The 17,173-nt window shown below is 45.9% G+C and overlaps 1 long non-coding RNA gene across 1 annotated transcript in view; it reads left to right on the forward strand.

Annotated features, from left to right (window-relative positions):
• The first annotated feature begins 13,982 nt into the window (after positions 1-13,982).
• Positions 13,983-17,173, forward strand: part of LOC116635655 — a 15,060-nt gene continuing 11,869 nt past the window's right edge. The window contains exon 1 of the long non-coding RNA XR_004300199.1: positions 13,983-14,089. This is a non-coding gene — a long non-coding RNA (uncharacterized LOC116635655). The remainder of the gene's footprint in view (positions 14,090-17,173) is intronic.

Genomic DNA, 17,173 nt, shown 5'->3' on the forward strand with positions numbered 1-17,173 from the left:
AATACAGCTCTAGAAACAATTCAAAGTCCACCTATCTTCACCATCCTCCAAAACTCTCCTATTCATCTCAAAATGCTTGCAGGTACTGTAAAAGATTGGGATATTGGAAACAGAATTGTCCTACACTTAAGAAAAGGAGGGAAAACTGGGTCCCTGGGTGGCTCAGTCAGTTAAATGTCTGCCTTCAGTTCAGGTCATGATCCTGGAGTCCTGGGATCGAGTCCTGCATCGGGCTCCCTGCTCATCAGGAAGGTCTGCTTCTCCTTCTACCCCTCTCGTTTCTCTCTCTCTCCCCCATTCTCTCTTGCTCTTAAATAAATAAAATCTTTAAAAAAAAGAGGGAAAATATAAATAATAATTTCTCTAGATCTTTGATAAGAGGGAAATATACTCCAAACTTCTTGGAGAAAACTTGGCTGCCTTTGTGGTACAGATTTTCTATTCCATCTTCTCTAGGACCTGATAACCAGCTTTTTGAGATGCAAACTTTAGAGAGAGGTTTGTTTGTTTTTGTTTTTGTTTTAAGATTTTTATTTTTTAAGCTCTACACTCAGTGTGGGGCTCAAACTCATGACCCCAAGATCAAGAGTCATGTCCTCTACCAACTGAGCCAGGCAGGTGCTCCTAGGGAGAGGTTTCCTATCAAAAGGATAAAAAAGGAACTATTTGCGAATTAGGCCAATGAAATATCTTAAATGTCCTCTCCACAAATATTAGTAAAAGGCCTTAGCCATGGGGCCCGCCGGCTCAGTCAGTGGAGCATGCGACTCTTGATCTTGGGGTTGTGAGTTTGAGCCCCATGTGGGATGAAGAGATTGCTTAAAAAAAAAAAAACTTTACCCATCTAAGAAGGTGAACTTATTTCAACTGCCAAAACAAAATTTGGATCCAACTGTTCTTTTATAAACCAGTGCGTTTTGTAATTATCATACCTGACTCATGGTAAAATTTTAGAATGAAAGCTATACAGTTTCTGTATTTGTCTATATGTTTGTGTGTGTCTATATTTGTATGTTGCAGATGTGTGATATTTTTCTACTTCCTGATGGTACTGCCAATATTAATTTGCAGGAGATCTATTCAACTGGTTTAAAATAAGCGCTTATATGAACTAAGTATTGCTAAACCCTCAGAAATATAATAGAAACAAATTCAAATGTTTTTCAAGTTCACATGATCTGGGAAAATATTCAGTAACTGAAGCTAGTTTAAGTTGATTGGTTTAATTAAAATAGACACGTCTTCAGGGGTGCCTGGGTGGCTCAGTCAGTTTGAGCGGCCAACTCTTTTTTTTTTTTTTTTTTTTGAGCAGCCAACTCTTGATTTTGGCTCAGGTCATGATCTCAGGGTCCTGGGATCTGGCTCCGAGCTAAACAGGGAGTCTGCTTGAGATTCTCTCTCTCCTTCTCCTTCTGCCCCTCTCCTTGATCATGCTCTCTCTCTCTCTCTCTCAAATAAATAAATCCTTTTTTTTTTTAAGATTTTATTTTATTTATTTGACAGAGAGAGACACAGTGGGAGAGGGAACACAAGCAGGGGGAGCGGGAGAGGGGGAAGCAGGCTTCCCACAGAGCAGGGAGCCCGATGCGGGGCTCGATCCCAGGACCCTGGGACCATGACCTGAGCCGAAGGCAGACGCTTAACGACTGAGCCACCCAGGCGCCCCTCAAATAAATAAATCCTTTAAAAAATAGACATGTCTTCAGAATTCTCAGCATTAAATATAATGCAGACATACAACTTTTATTCTACCTGGGTTTAGTAGTCAAAAAAATTCATGCTATCTCTGTTACAAAATTTGTCTGCAAGAGAAATAGCTTGGGATGATGGCTGACTCCATCTAATGTCTCTCATAAAGTTCTTGTGGGTAGTCTGAGCATAATTGTTGGGAACCCGTGACTGAGATAGATGTAATTGGAATAAGAACTTTTATTTATTTATTTATTTTTTAAGATTTTATTTATTTATTTGACAGAAAGAGACACAGTGAGAGCAGGATCACAAGCAGGGGGAGTGGGAGAGGGAGAAGCAGGCTTCCTGCTGAGCAGGGAGCCCGATGCGGGGCTCGATCCCAGGACCCTAGGATCATGACCTGAGCCGAAGGCAGACGCTTAACGACTGAGCCACCCAGGCGCCCCTGGAATAAGAACTTTTAGGTGAACTTTTCAGCCGTAATTATGTTTTATGGTGTGTATACTTAAAAATGCCTTCCAAAATCGGGGCACCTGGGTGGCTCAGTTGGTAGAGCGTCCAATACTTGGTTTCAGCTCAGGTCGTGAGGTTAAGCCCTACATCGGGCTCAGTGCAGAGTCTGCCTGAGATTCTCTCTCCCTCACCCTCTGCCCCTCCTGCTTGTGCTCGCTCTCTCTCTAAAATAAATAAATAAATCTTAAAAAAAAAAAAAAAACTTTCCAAAATCACTTGATAACTTCCACCATTAGAGTTTTACTAAGTTAAGTGATGGAAATTCATTGACTATCTAGATCATTTCCAAGTAAGATAAAATCTTGAAACATTAATTATCGAACATGGGTTTATCTACATTTTGCTTCTTATTACAGAGAAACTAAAAAGATATTTAGATGTGTTTGTACTACATTGGAAAATTATACTATAAAAAAAGCATATGCTTCTAGAAATTCTGAAATGTATTTATAAATTTGCCAGTCTAAAGAATGAAAGTATAACAATTTACATCTTAGTTTTCACTAGAAATTCAAGTTTCTAAGGATTAAGAATTCCAAAAAAATAAATGACATTAAAACTATGAGAAATAGGGGTGCCTGGCTGGTGTAGTTGGTGGAGCATGAGACTCTTGATCTTGGGGTCATGAATTCAAGCCCTGCATTCAGTATAGAGATTATTTAAAAATCAAAAAATCTTAGGTGCCTCGTTAGCGCAGTAGGTAGCGCATCAGTCTCATAAAAATCAAAAAATCTTGAAAAAAAAATTATGAGAAATAGTAAGGGAAACAACTCTGTATGCAAGGAAAGTAATATGTGGTTTTGGTAAGAAGAGATATGAGACATGAAGAGGCATTTGTCAAGGGAGTGTGAGCATGAGCAAGGGGAGGGGGAGAGGAAGAGGGGGAAGCAGACTCCTTACTGAGCAGTGAGCCGGATGGGGGGCTCAACCTCAGGACCCTGGGATCATGACCTGAGCCAAAGGCAGATGCCCAACCACTGAGCCACCCAGGTGCCCCTCTCCTCAGGTATTTAACCATGGTCATTTATACACTTTTGTCATTTATAGGGAGTTATTGTTTTACTCTAATGCTTTTGCAAAAGTGTTCTTGTAAAAGTGCTTCATCTTCAAGAAAATTCATGGAAAGGACTTGGACAAAGATAGGTTTCTGATAACTTTAAGATCATAACACTGAACTGGCTAAGAATTTCTAGAACTAATGGAAAAACTGAATTCAAGCAGAGCAAAAATTAGCGTGGGACTAAATGAGCTGAGGAGGATGATTATAATATTTTATGACTTTTTTTTGAAATATTGCTGATTCTTTAATGTTTTGATTTTCCAGATTTAAGGAATTTTTTTCTCTTTTTTCTTAAGCTAACTATAACTTACAGCAATTTGGTAAAGTATACCTTTGTAAACAAAGATGAAACATTGACTTTTTCTCCCTGCCTGATCCCTCCAGCATTGGGGAACTTAGCGAATATTCTTTATTACAGTATATTTATTTGCTTGAGTTCAGTAAGAATCTGTTCTCCTTGTAACAGGCATAATTGGAAACACTGGTTATATTACCATGGTTTTCACTGGAATATCATATTTGAGAATAGAATACATAGATTCAGACATGATCAAACGGCTTTAAGGAACTAATGTTGACTTTGTAGAGCCAATAAAGGCCCTTGGAAAAATTGGCCTGGTGCCCTGCTTACAGGGTTCCCAGCAGTTTTACCAGGTAAGTAAAGATGGTCACTTTCTGGCAGGCTCAGGAACCTTAGGATACTTTGGGGACCTCAGGAAAAGACGAATTTGCCCAAATCTATACATATTACAGGCAAAGTCTGATGGTGTCTTCTTAGCCTGGAGAGGCTTTTAAAAGTCCAATATGAGGGCGCCTGGGTGGCTCAGTTGGTTAAGCAACTGCCTTCAGCTCAGGTCATGATCCTGGAGTCCTGGAATCGAGTCCCACATCGGGCTTCCGGCTCAGTGGGGAGCCTGCTTCTCCCGCTGACCCTCTCCCCTCTCATGCTGTTTCTCTCTCGCTTGCTCTCTAATAAATAAATAAATAAAATCTTAAAAAAAAAAAAGTCCAATATGAGATTCCTTATAAAAAGTTCCAGCTGGGGCACCTGGTGGTTTAGTTGGTTGGGCATCTGCTTTCAGCTCAGGTCATGATCCCAGGGTTTTGGGATTGAGCCCTGCATCGGGCTTCCTGCTCAGCAAGGAGTCTGCTTCTCCCTTTCCCCCTACCCCCTGCTCATTCTCTCTCTGTCTCAAATAAAATAAAATCTTTTTTTTTAAGATTTTATTTATTCATTTGACAGAGAGAGACACAGCGAAAGAGAGAACATAAGCAGGGGGAGTTGGGAGAGGGAGAAGCCGGCCTCCCACGGAGCTGGGAGCCCGATGTGGAGCTCAATCCCAGGACCCTGGGATCATGACCTGAGCCAAAGGCAGACACTTAACGACTGAGCCACCCAGGTGCCCCTAAAATAAAATCTTAAAAAAAATTTTTTTTATTTTTAAGTAATCTCTACACCCGACAGGGAGCTCAAACTCTCAGCCCCAAGATCAAGAGTCTCACTCTCCACCAACTGAGCCAGCCAGGCACCCTACATAGTCTTCTACTTTTTTGACCCTTCTGACTTGGAATCATTGAGAACTAAAACTGTTCTTTCCCTAAAGCCATGCAAGCAAGCTAAAGCTGGACAATTTGATATAAACTTCAAAGAAATCACCGCAACAGCTCATGTATGGGCAATCTTTATGCCTCCATGCCACTTAGAAAGATCACCAGAGACATTCAAACTGCCAACCATAAAAATCTATCAGGTTGCCACGGCCCTTTCTCACTCCATCTGAAGAGGTTTGGAGCCAGATATCTAGAAATCTTCTCAACTAGCTGCCTTCAGAACTCAGAAAGTGGGAGTATAATTTTCTCCATCATTAACCATTATTTTTCTTTTGTTTCCATAGAAATGCCTCTTATTACATATCTGATTGCTTGCACAATAGACCTAACTTTGGGAGTCCACCTGCATTCCCACCTCCTAAAATGAGACACAGCTGTTTAATTGAACTGGCCTACTCTCCGGACTAAGAGACTGGTTCAGTGAGATAGGGCGATTTACCAACTCAGCTTATGAACTGTGAAGTTTCTTGGGCAAGTTTCAAAGATGGGACTGAAGGGAACAGAATATGCCACCCCAAAATGTGCCACTTTGGCATGTAGATTATTTTGACCTGAAGGCAGTCAAGTCTCAGCAGACTCAGAAAAAACTTTTACCTCTCCCTTCATTGCCTAAAAGAAATTTAGATGGGGAGCCTGGCCCAGAAAGAGAGTTATTACCAGAGATAATTTTTTTTTTTTTTAATTTGAAAGACTTACCCACATGGCAGGGCCAACATCTGCTTAGCAAACATCTGCTCTTCTCATCTTCCTGCAAATTGCCCTCCTCCCCTTTGAAGCCCCAGCCCCATCTCTTTCCTCAGCTCAGGATGGCGTGTGAGCCTCCATTGTGTGACTGCCTTTGGGTCTCATATTTTTATGGGACTTCTGTACCTACAAAATTAAATTTATTTTTTTTTTCCTGTTTCTCTGTCTTATGTCAATTTAATTATTAGACTAGCCAAAGAACTTAGAAGGGTAGAAGGAAAGTGGTTCTGCCCTCACATTGGCATTTAGGATTTTGTAGTTGTGCAGACTTTCAAACTTGTTAGTGATAACGAACTAAGGGACATTTTCCTATATACGTACTTCTAAGGTCCATCTACCTTGAGACAAACTGCTTTATTTATTTATTTAGTTTTTAAGACTGTATTTTTTTTTTTTTAAGTAATCGCTACACCCAACGTGGGGCTTGATCTTACAACCCTGAGATGAAGTTGTAGGCTGCACTGACTGAGCCAACCAGGTGCCCCAGAGAAGGAACTGCTTTATTTCTAATTAATTAATTAATTAATTAGAGAGCGTGTGTGCGAGTGTGGGGGTGCAAGTATGCTGGCAGAGGAAGAAGGAGAGTCTTTTTTTTTTTTAAGATTTTATTTATTTGACGAGAGAGAGACAGAGAGAGACAGAACACAAGCAGGGGGAGTGGGAGAGGGAGAAGCAGGCTTCCCGCGGAGCAGGGAGCCCGATGCGGGGCTCGATCCCAGGACCCTGGGATCATGACCTGAGCCGAAGGCAGACGCTTAACGACTGAGCCACCCAGGCGCCCCAGGAGAGAGAGTCTTAAGCAGACTCTGAGCTGAGCTTGGAGCCTGCCCCGGGGCGGTGGGGAGGGGGTGGGGATGGCTTGATTGCATGCTGACCCTGACATCACGACCCAAGCCAAAACCAAGAGTTGAATGCCTAACCGACTGAGCTACCCAGGCACTAAATTTTTAAAAACGTATCAATTTTCAACATACAAAAAAGTAGAAAAATATGATTTCTTATGTACGTTCAACAACATTTATTCCCATTTTAAAATTCTTGACAGATGGTCTTTGTTCCACACTGGATGGGGGCGGCACACCCAACAGGTAGGAACCATCTTGCAAGGATCTGGGGAAACTGGTTTCATGGGCAGGTTGAGAAATATCTGCTTGCCTAGGCAGCTAGGACACTTTGTGGAAGGTAAGGGTGAGGAGGGAGGGCTGTGCTCCACCCCCGTTCCCCACCTGGCCACTCCGTGGGGCTTGGTGTGGGATGAGAAGGCTTGCTCTGGGAAGCTGACCAACTTTCATGATGAAGTTGTCTCCGACATAGTGACACCAGTGTTCATCAAGAGTAAGGCATGCGGTGCTCAAGCTCACACTTATGGCCCCAGGGATTGTCTGGCAACCAAATCTGAATGGACATTGATAGTCTGTGGATCCAAAGGTGCAAGTTCAGGAGGGTAGAGGGCCTCTAGGTCAAGTACTCCAGACCCTCCCTACTCAGGTGAGGCTGTGGGCCGGGGAGCTGGTTAGAAATGCAGAGTCCTGGGCCCCACCCCAGAGCCACTGCTCTAAAGTGCTCAAAGTGTGGCCTGTTGGGGGGAAGATTACCCCAAATTTGGAATCTCAGCAATTCTGGGTTGGCAAGCAGCTGGTCCAGCCCTTACCAGAAAATGCATAGGTTCCTTTGGGAAGACCTTGGAGAAAGAGTCTCCAGGTAGTCCAGCATCACCTCCATTCACACAGCTAGGCAACACCTCTTTCAGTCTTTGGTACATCACTGTTGGAAGGGGGGCCGTGGGCATGGCAAGGGGAACCTTCTTTTTTTTTTCTTAAAGATTTTATTTATTTATTTGAGAGAGAGAGAATGAGAGAGAGAGAGAGAGCACATGAGATGGGGGAGGGTCAGAGGGAGAAGCAGACTCCCTGCTGAGCAGGGAGCCCGACACGGGTCTCGATCCTGGGACTCCAGGATCATGACCTGAGCTGAAGGCAGTCGCTTAACCAACTGAGCCACCCAGGTGCCCCAAGGGGAATCTTCTTAACTGAAGACCCTGCTGAGAATATCCCCTTGCTGTTGCCCTGTTGGAAATTCCAAGCCCTCTAGCTAAATTTTAAGGGAAACTTTTCCTGTGTTAATTACAAGCCCATTTTCAGCCCATGTTAAATGGGCCGACTAGTATTTGAAAAAAAGAAAGTATTTGAAAAAGACTTTTTCTTACTTGATACATTTTTTTTAAAGTCCAATGGCAGTACATGCTTGTCATTAAATGTTTTTGGAAAAAGGCTGACACCTATACAAATAAAATTCAGAAGCCCGTGTCTCATCTCTCCCTGCTCCTGCAACCCCCAATGTACTGTTAGCAATTTGCTGTGCATCCTTGCAGATCTATTTCTTTGCATTTAAAAACACTACACACACACACACACACACACACACACCCTTCCTGTAATCTTTCTACCTTAATCTCTTTCTCAGCCTTTTGCACTTCCTTCTTTTTTTTTTTTAGGGTATAAACATTTATTACATGTACAGAATATGACCACAAACGAATGCAGACAGGCTAGGACACAATGATACTGGATGGAAGATGGCGAGCTCTTTGGAAAGTGGGCAGGTTTGGGTGGCACAGTCGGTTAAGCGTCTGACTCTTGGTTTCAGCTCAGGTCGTGATCGCAGGTCGTGGGATCGAGCCTCAGGTTGGGTTCTGTGCTCAGCACAGAGTCTGCTTGGGTTTCTCTCTCCCTCTACCCCTCCCCATGCCTTTGCACTCTCTCTCTCAAATAAGTAAATAAATTTTTAATAATCTCTATGTGTGTAACTCATTAATCCTCAGAGTCACTTCATGAAGTACTATTATTATCCCCATTTTACAGAGGAGGAAACAGATATAGAGAGGTGGAGATGCTTGTCCAAGTTCCCCCAGTTAGTGATCAGCTAAGCCGGGGTTTGAACCCAAGTAGCCTGGTTCCCAAGTCTGTGCTCAGGACACCCTGCTGTATTCATGGAGATGCATAAATCTTGGACAGTACCCCCCTCATGCGGCCTTTCCACCTTAGGGCTCCCAGGTCCTGGGGTGGGGACAACTTCTCAGTGCAGGTCCGCCTGCCCTACCCCTCCTGTCCTGCCTGTTCCACTCTGGAGCTTGGTGAACTTAGATGATGTTTTCTAGATTGTGTAGAATGGGGTAATAGCACTTACCTCCTTGGGTTCTTAGGAGGATTATATGATGGGATGCACATAAAATATCGGTGAATGTTGGCCATTGATTTCGTTATTATACATATGAGTTCAAGGGTGGAGGAAGTGGCAGGGGAGGGGACTCACCAGTTGAGTAGAGACCTCAGGGAGAGAAGGGTAGGTATGTTAGATTCCTGTTTGTTTGTTTGTTTTTAAGACTTTATTTATTTGACAGAGAGAGAGAGCACAAGCAGGTAGAGCAGCAGAGGGAGAGGGAGAAGCAGGCTCCCCCTGAGCAGGGAGCCCGATGCAGGGCTCGATCCCAGGACCCTGGGATCACGACCGGAGTTGAAGGCAGACACCCAACCGACTGAGCCACCCAGGTGCCCCAGTATGTTAAATTCCTACCCAGAGTGGGATAAGGAAAAAGGAGTGACGGGGTAGAAATCTTCCAGATCTTTACTTGGACCTCAGAATACTCGTAGACCCTAGACCCCTTTATGAAAATCAAGGTGAGGGATGAAGGCTGTGGATGGTCGGTTCTTGTTCTATTTCATTCCAGTGCTCAGCAGTGTCCTGTCAACAATGTGTACGGCGGACACCCCAAGTAGATCACTGCAGGCTGTTACCTAGACCCTAGTGCCTGTGTCCTAGCCTTTAGCACTTCAGGGCCTGGGCCCACTGGCTGGGCTGGACCCGGGCAGCAGAGCCCCATCGCATCAGGATCACCCCCAACTACCAGCAGCCTCCTACGGCGGGGGCCACATCCAGTCATCTCTATCCCTGCTGCCCCCGCTCCAGGGCTCCGTCATCATAGCACAATAATAGAGGCTGATTTTATGAATATTCTCTGTAGCCTTGCATACAGAGGCAAATGCCTGTCAGGCAGAAAAGAAGCACTAAATTTTGAGGGCGCCTCGGTGGCTCAGTCGTTGGGCGTCTGCATTCGGCTCAGGTCATGGTCCCAGAGTCCTGGGATCGAGCCCCGCATCGGGCTCCCTGCTCAGCGGGAGGCCTGCTTCTCCCTCTCCCAGTCCCCCTGCTTGTGGTCCCTCTCTTGCTGTCTCTCTCTCTCTGTCAAATAAATAAATAAAATCTTTAAAAAAAAAAAAAAAAGAAACACTAAATTTTGAGACTGCAACTCTTTAAGCCCAGAATCCCAGGACCTGCTTCCAGTTCAAACCCACATTGGCCATTTCATTCATCCATTCGTTCATTCATTTATATTTTTTTGACAGATAGAGCCAAAGAACACAAGCAGGGTGGGAGGGAGACACAAGCAGAGGGAGAGGGAGAAGCAGGCTCCCCGCTGAACAAGGAGCCTGATTCGGGGCTCGATCCCAGGACCCCGGGATCATGACCTGAACCGAAGGCAGTTGCTTAACCACATGAGCCACCCAGGCGCCCCTCACACTGGCCATTTTAGACTTTAGATGAGTCTTAGGTAGGGTGGCCAAATAATGTTTTGTCCATACTAGCGCTCTTCTTTGGTTTGCTAATAAATGTTTTTGGTGAGTTTTCCTGGAAAAAATTCCAAACTTACAGAAAAGTTGCAAGAATACAAATAATACAAGGATACTCCTATATCTTTTATTCAGAGTCACCTATTTCAACATTTTCCCTATTTACTTTCAACCTCTCTCTCTCTATATATATATACATAAGTATATACACACTTGTATACATACATATACCTGTTCATATATACATATGTGTACATACATATTTTTCTTTTTTAAAGATTTATTTTATTTTAATTTTAGTATTATTTTTAAATTTTTTTCTTAAGATTTTTTATTTATTTGACGCAGAGAGAGAGAGGGAGCAAGTGAGCCTGAGCAGGGAAGTGACAGGCAGAGGGGGAGGGAGAAGCAGGTTTCCCGCCGAGCAGGGAGCCCGATGCGGGGCTCTATCCCAGGACCCTGGGATCATGACCTGAGCCGAAGGCAGACGCTTAATGACTGAGCCACCCAGGCGCCCCTATTTTTTTATTTTAGAGAGAGAGGGTGTGTGTGCGTGTTTGAGCTGGGGGAGGGGGAGGGGGAGAGAACCTCGAGCAGACAGACTTCCTGCTGAGCGCAGGACCCCAACTCAGAGCTCAATCCTACCACCCCGAGATCACATCCTGAGCCAAAACCAAGAGTTGGTCGCTCAACCGACTGAGTCAACCAGGCGTGTCTATACAGACTTTTTCCTGAAACATTTGAAAGCTAGTTGCATATACTGTGGCCCCTTACTCCTATTTATTTCCTAAGAATAACAAAGCTATCCTACATAACCATAATTTTTTTTATCAATTCACTAAATATAACTTTGACATAACATTTGTATTTGCTCTGTTTATACTTCAACTTAATCAATTGATCCAAAGTCTTTTTGTTTGTTTGTTTTTTTAAGAGAGAAGGAACACGAAGCAGGGGAGGGCAAAGGGAGAGGGAGAGAGATAATTCCAAGCAGGTTCCTTGCTCAGCTCCAAGCTGGACACAGGGCTGGATCTCACCACCCATGAGATCATGACCTGAGGTGAAATCAAGAGTCAGAATCGGACGCCCAACCGACTGAGCCACCCAGGCTCCTCTGTGTTCTCTTTTTAATAAGACTCAGAGTATCTGTTAGGATTGAAGCATTAACAGGGGGAAGGGCTCCCCCCGACTTCCTCCTTGTTGGCCATTATCGAGGTGAAGTGAACTACTTTCCAAAGGGAGGAGGCTCCGGGGGAGCGGTTCTTGACTTCCAGGTGCTCAGGCATGGTCTCCCCAGGAGTGAACTGGGGAGGCGTTTGAGGGCTGATGGAGAAATGAGAGGGAGAGGAGCCCTGATCGGTCTTCCCAGGCGGGCCCCGAATTTCACTGGTCACCAGAGGGCCTGGAGGCATTGGGTGGACCATCCACTCCTGTCAACATCACACCTGCTTCCAGCTGGGGCAGAGTGTCCTGGCCGAAGCCAGACCAGTCCCCAAACCTCCCTTGGCTCTCCCCTGCCCCTGCCATGCCTTTTGGGTCTCTGATACTCACTTTTGTTTTTGTTTTTGTTTCTGATACTCACTTTGTTGTTTTTGTTTTTGTTTTTTTTGGCATCATACCATCAACTACAATACCAGCTAAAAGCAAAGAAACAATATTTTCATTAGCTTGTGCAGATTTTTAAAAAAATTTTATTATGTTATGTTAGTCACCATACAATACATCATTGGTTTTTGATGTGGTGATCCATGATCCATTGTTTTCGTATAACACCCAGTGCTCCATGCAGTACGTGCCCTCCTTAATACCCATCACCGGGCTAACCAATCCCCCCTCCGCCCTCCCCTCTAAAACCCTGTTTGTTTCTCAGAGTCCATAGTCTCTCATGGTTCATCTCTCCCTCCAATACCACCACCCATTTTTCCTTTCCTTCTCCTAATGTCCTCCATGCTATTCTTTATGTTCCACAAATAAGTGAAACCATATGATAATTGACTTTCTCTGCTTGACTTATTTCACTTAGCATAATCTCCTCCAGTCCCATCCATGTTGATGTAAAACTTGGGTATTCATCCTTTCTGATGGCTGAGTCATATTCCATTGTAGATATGGACCACATCTTCTTTATCCATTCATCTGTTGAAGGGCATCTCGGCTCTTTCCACAGTTTGGCTATTGTGGACATTGCTGCTATGAACATTGGGTGCATATGGCCCTTCTTTTCACTACATCTGTGTCTTTGGGGTAAATAGCCAGTAGTGCAATTGCTGGGTCATAGGGTAGCTCTATTTTTAAATTTTTGAGGAACCTCCACACTGTTTTCCAAAGTGGCTGCACCAACTTGCATTCCCACCAACAGTGTAAGAGGGTTCCCCTTTCTCCACAACCTCTCCAACATTCGTTGTTTCTTTCCCTGTCCATTTTTGCCATTCTAACTGGTGTAAGGTGGTATCTCAATGTGGTTTTGATTTGGATTTCCCTGATGGCTAATGATGATGAACATTTTTTCATGTGTCTGTTAGCCATTTGTGATACTCACTTTGAATGGCAGAAGTACACACTGGTTTGGGGAGATGGGCTAGAAATCCATGTTATCTTCCCCACTCGGTGTCCCTTCAAACCTTCACTGCTCAGTTTCTTAGCCTGTGATTAAGGTTCTGGGCGTCCATGCTCTCGGACGGGAAGAATGTGCCTGTCTATTTTCGCTAATCTTTCATTGAAATCTAGCATTTCCTTCAATTGTGTTTGTAGACATCACTGCGCGGTAGTACGAGCCGTTCCTGGGACTTTGTCCCTAGTGGGAGTCACCGCTCTTTTTATATCACACCACAGCTGTGGCCGACATTGAATCTCATCTACACTCATCATAACTTCAAACTCATAGTCGTCATCAGGCTCACCACCACATTGTATTTCAATATAATTGGCTTCCTTTGTGATCCTGGGTATTTTACTTTATGCATTTAAAAATCTTACTCTGGGGGCGCCTGGGTGGCTCAGATGGTTAAGCGTCTGCCTTCGGCTCAGGTCATGATCCCAGCGTCCTGGGATCGAGCCCCACATCGGGCTCCTGGCTCGGCGGGGAGCCTGCTTCTCCTTCTCCCTCTGCCTCTCTCCCTGCTCATGCTCTCTCCCTCTGTATCTCTGTGTCTCAAATGAATAAATAAAATCTTAAAAAAAAAAAATGATTGGGCGCCTGGGTGGCTCAGATGGTTAAGCGTCTGCCTTCAGCTCAGGTCATGATCTCAGGGTCCTGGGATCGAGTCCCACATCGGGCTCCCTGCTCCTTGGGAGCCTGCTTCTCCCTCTGCCGCTCTCTCTCTCTCATGAATAAATAAATAAAATCTTTAAAAAAAAAAAAAATGATTACACACTAAAAAAAAAAAAAAATCTTACTCTGGGGGTGCCTGGCTGGCTCAGTCGGTGGAGCATGTGACTCGTGATCTCTGGGTTGTGAGTTCGAGCCCCACAATGGGTGTAGAGATTACTTAAAAACAAACAAACAAAAATCTCACTCTGAGAAGGGTCCAAAGGCCTCGCCAGACTCCAGAGCGCTCTATGAAAACAGAAAAGATGAAGGAACTGCTTCGTCCTGCCCACCACGCGTCTTGCCCTTGGAGTCACCCTGCCAGTCCTCTCTCCGGGCATCCGGTCCCCAATCCCGTGTGCGGTGCGCAGCTGGCACGCTTCCTCAGCAGGCTGGCTACACGCTGCCATCTGCTGGGGGTGGCCCACATGGCACCCTGGTGGTGACGCCAGCGCTCCGGGTCTGCGGTCCCAGAGGGGGTCCTGCAGCACCAGCCAAGAGGCTATCTCGCTGCTCCCAGGATAGAAATCCAAGGTAAGGCAGCAGGAGGTGAAAGCAGAGTTTACTCCAAGGCGAGAGAGAGAGAGAGAGAGCGAGTGCAGGTGCAGAGTGTCCAGGAGACTCAGAAAGGAAAGAAGAGAGTCCCATCTGTGTTCACGGTTTGGGGTTTTTATTGAGGAGGTGGTCTGGTGTATGGGGCTTCTTAGGCATCCAGGGTCGAGTGAGAACAAAGGGCCCAGGTGTTCTTCCTTGGAGCCAGGGGGTCTTGGCATGGAGATGCCTTGCTGGTGGTCTGGAATACACATAGGATGGCTTCCTCTGGTCATTCTCACCTGGTCCTGCCTTGGATGTCACTATTCTAGAGAAATCATTAACTCCTTGTCCTTTATAAGGAGGACACACACTACTTGCATCAGGGGGCATGTGTCGAGTGGGGGCGGGGGTGCAGGGCCTAGCAAGAATGGAAGCAGGAAAAAGAGCACGAAGCAGATTTTTTATGGGGTTCTTCATTTCCCTGTCTCAGTGGCTTTGGTTAGATGCTTGTGGTCCTTCTAGTCCTTCTGGGCATTATAAGCGAAGATGCGCACTGTGCCCCAAGTCTCGCTGGAGGACCGTCTGTGCCGCTCCCACTCGACACTTGCTCCTTTGCCGGGGTCCTTGGGTCCCTGCTCCGCGCATGTGCGGGGTTTTCCTGGCGCCAGGAGGCCCCGGGAGCCCGTGAGCAGCGCAGCCCAGAGCCAGGTCTGGGAGCTAGGGGCGGGAGCATCTGCAGTTTATTATCAGGCCGAATGAATTGTTAAACACCAGTTGTTCAATTGTTCTGAGCACCTGGGCCGATAGTCAAAAGTCTTAAGAAGGTTGATGAGAAGCTTCTCTCCCTCCCAGTCCCCGGGCCTCAAACGTCACCAGCTTCTCTTTCCTTCCAGAACTGCTTGCCCCATCGAAGGCCAAAATGAGCGTGAGCTGGAACCCTGCCTTTTCTTATTTAAATCATAAGATGTTAAGCCCCTGGTCTGCACCTGGCTTTTCTATTGAACAAATTGATCCTGGCTACATATAAATAGTTTCCTCCTGGTTCTTTCCCTTTCATTTCTCTGGTCGTTTCCCAGCAGTCTGTTGAAAAAGAATGTCTTTCCATAGGAACAGGAGTACCCAGACATAGCCAGAAATTTCAGGGTAGTTCTAGAATTCATTTACCCACCTACAGATCCTGGGTTAAATAGTTCTGTATTCCTCTTTAGGTGGATTTGCAATTCAAAAGGGGCCTTGCGGGACTATCGTACCTTGATCGTAAAATGACTACATGGTAAATTTGGGGCAGGCGGGTCAGAGGTGGGTTGTTCTTTGGGTAGAAGGCTCTTTGTGGTGTCCCCAAATCTGGGTGTTAGGGTGCCAAGATCTCTGCTATCCAGAGGTTAGCCTTGTCTTCCCAAGCCGAGCTCGGAGCTCTTTATAATAAATGTCACTCTCCTAATACGGAAATCTCCAGCAACAAGCAGCTCTCCCCTCCAGCATCTCTTACCAGGTATGTGAGGCAGGCCACCAGCCGCTGGCTGGGGACCCCTCAGAAAGATGCTCAGAGGCCTGGCGGTGGGCTGGGTAGATGGCCTGTCCCATCCCCACACTGAGAGCACTTCCAAGTTTATAGGTGTTCACATGTCATTCTCTGAAATCAGCTTTGAGGTGAGGAACAGGTGCTTTCTCCTAACAAACCACATATCGGTCAGGGGGCTTCTCACGGACATCTGACCCTTTCATCGCTTTGGGCCACTGAGATACACCAGTAGATCCCAGGCTCAACCAGAAATCGCAGCATAGTATGGTTTCCTGCCAGACTCACACAGCGGGAGAGAGACTGTCCAGACCTGCCAGTGGAAGCATCTTGTGGGCCAGGCAGGCTTCTCCGCAAAATAGGAAGATAGCACTCTGGTTTTTCTAGCAGTGCTTGGTGAGTTTGGTTACTGTGAGTCAGGCTTGCCAAATGGGATCCTCTCTGGCCCCCAGAACTAAGGGTTGCCCTTCAGACCATGGTGAATTCCCCTGAGTAAGCGCCCACTTTGTCCCCTAAGACCAGCCGGCCCACAGTTTGGAGGCAGTGGATTGTCCCAGCAGGCCTTTCAGCGGGAAGCATGTTGAGGAGACTGAGGGAGCAGGTTCCAGTATGTTAGCTTTGTGTGAAAGAAACTCACTTGCAGAGATTATAGAGTCCTCAGATGTACAGTGACCAGGTGGAAGAAAAATTAGCATGAATCCATCCTGACCGCCAACAAATGGTCAGGGTGAGCTAATCCCCTTCTCTCTGAAAAATGGCACCATCAGTGTATCTCCTTCCAGACCGAACTCGGCATTGTCTGGAAGAAAACCAGTTCTTGGGAACATGCAAATTAAACTGGCAAAACACGGATTTGCAAAAGAAAAGACAGATTTTTTAATTCACATACATGCATGTGCGTTCACAGAAAAATGTGATTCAAGGAGGTAGTTAGAATTTGGGGCTTTTATACCATCCTAATGGGGAAGGGGAGGGGGAGAGGGGATTTACAGGAAAACAAGTAGATTTTAGGGAAGATAAATGGACCCTTAGGAAAATAGGAGGTATGGTAATCTTGTGACAATATCTGTTTATGTGATTTCTTTTTTGGTTTGTTTTTGTTTTTGTTTGTTTGTTTGCTTTATGCAAATTCTTATCCCAATGCAGACTTCTCTCCAGTGAGGAGTCCATCTTCCTTGGTTGCACAACTCCTGGGGAGGGGATTTTTGACAGCTGACTTCTTTTGGGAGGCTCTGCTTTTAGATCCGGGGAGTTCAGGAAAAACAACTCCTCACGGTGAGAGATTCTGGATCCCCTCAGTATGAATGCCCTTCTTCTCCCTGTCCAAAGACCAGGCTGGTCGGCTGGCTGCAGGGGCTAGGGGTTTGGCTCAGCATTCCTGAGCCTGGCAAGAGCAGAAAGAGAGGGGGCCATTCCCCAGCAGAGGCTGCTTTGCAAGGCCGGGGGGGGGGGGGGGGGGGGGGGGGGGGGGCCACCCCCCCGGGGGGGGGGGGGGGGGGGGGGGGGGGCGGGCCGCCGGGGGAAAACCCCTTGGCCCTGGGGCCAGATTCCCCCTTTTTTTTCCC

The sequence above is a fragment of the Phoca vitulina genome, unplaced genomic scaffold, assembly GCF_004348235.1.
Source record: "Phoca vitulina isolate PV1807 unplaced genomic scaffold, GSC_HSeal_1.0 scaffold1, whole genome shotgun sequence".
Lineage (NCBI taxonomy): Eukaryota > Metazoa > Chordata > Mammalia > Carnivora > Phocidae > Phoca > Phoca vitulina.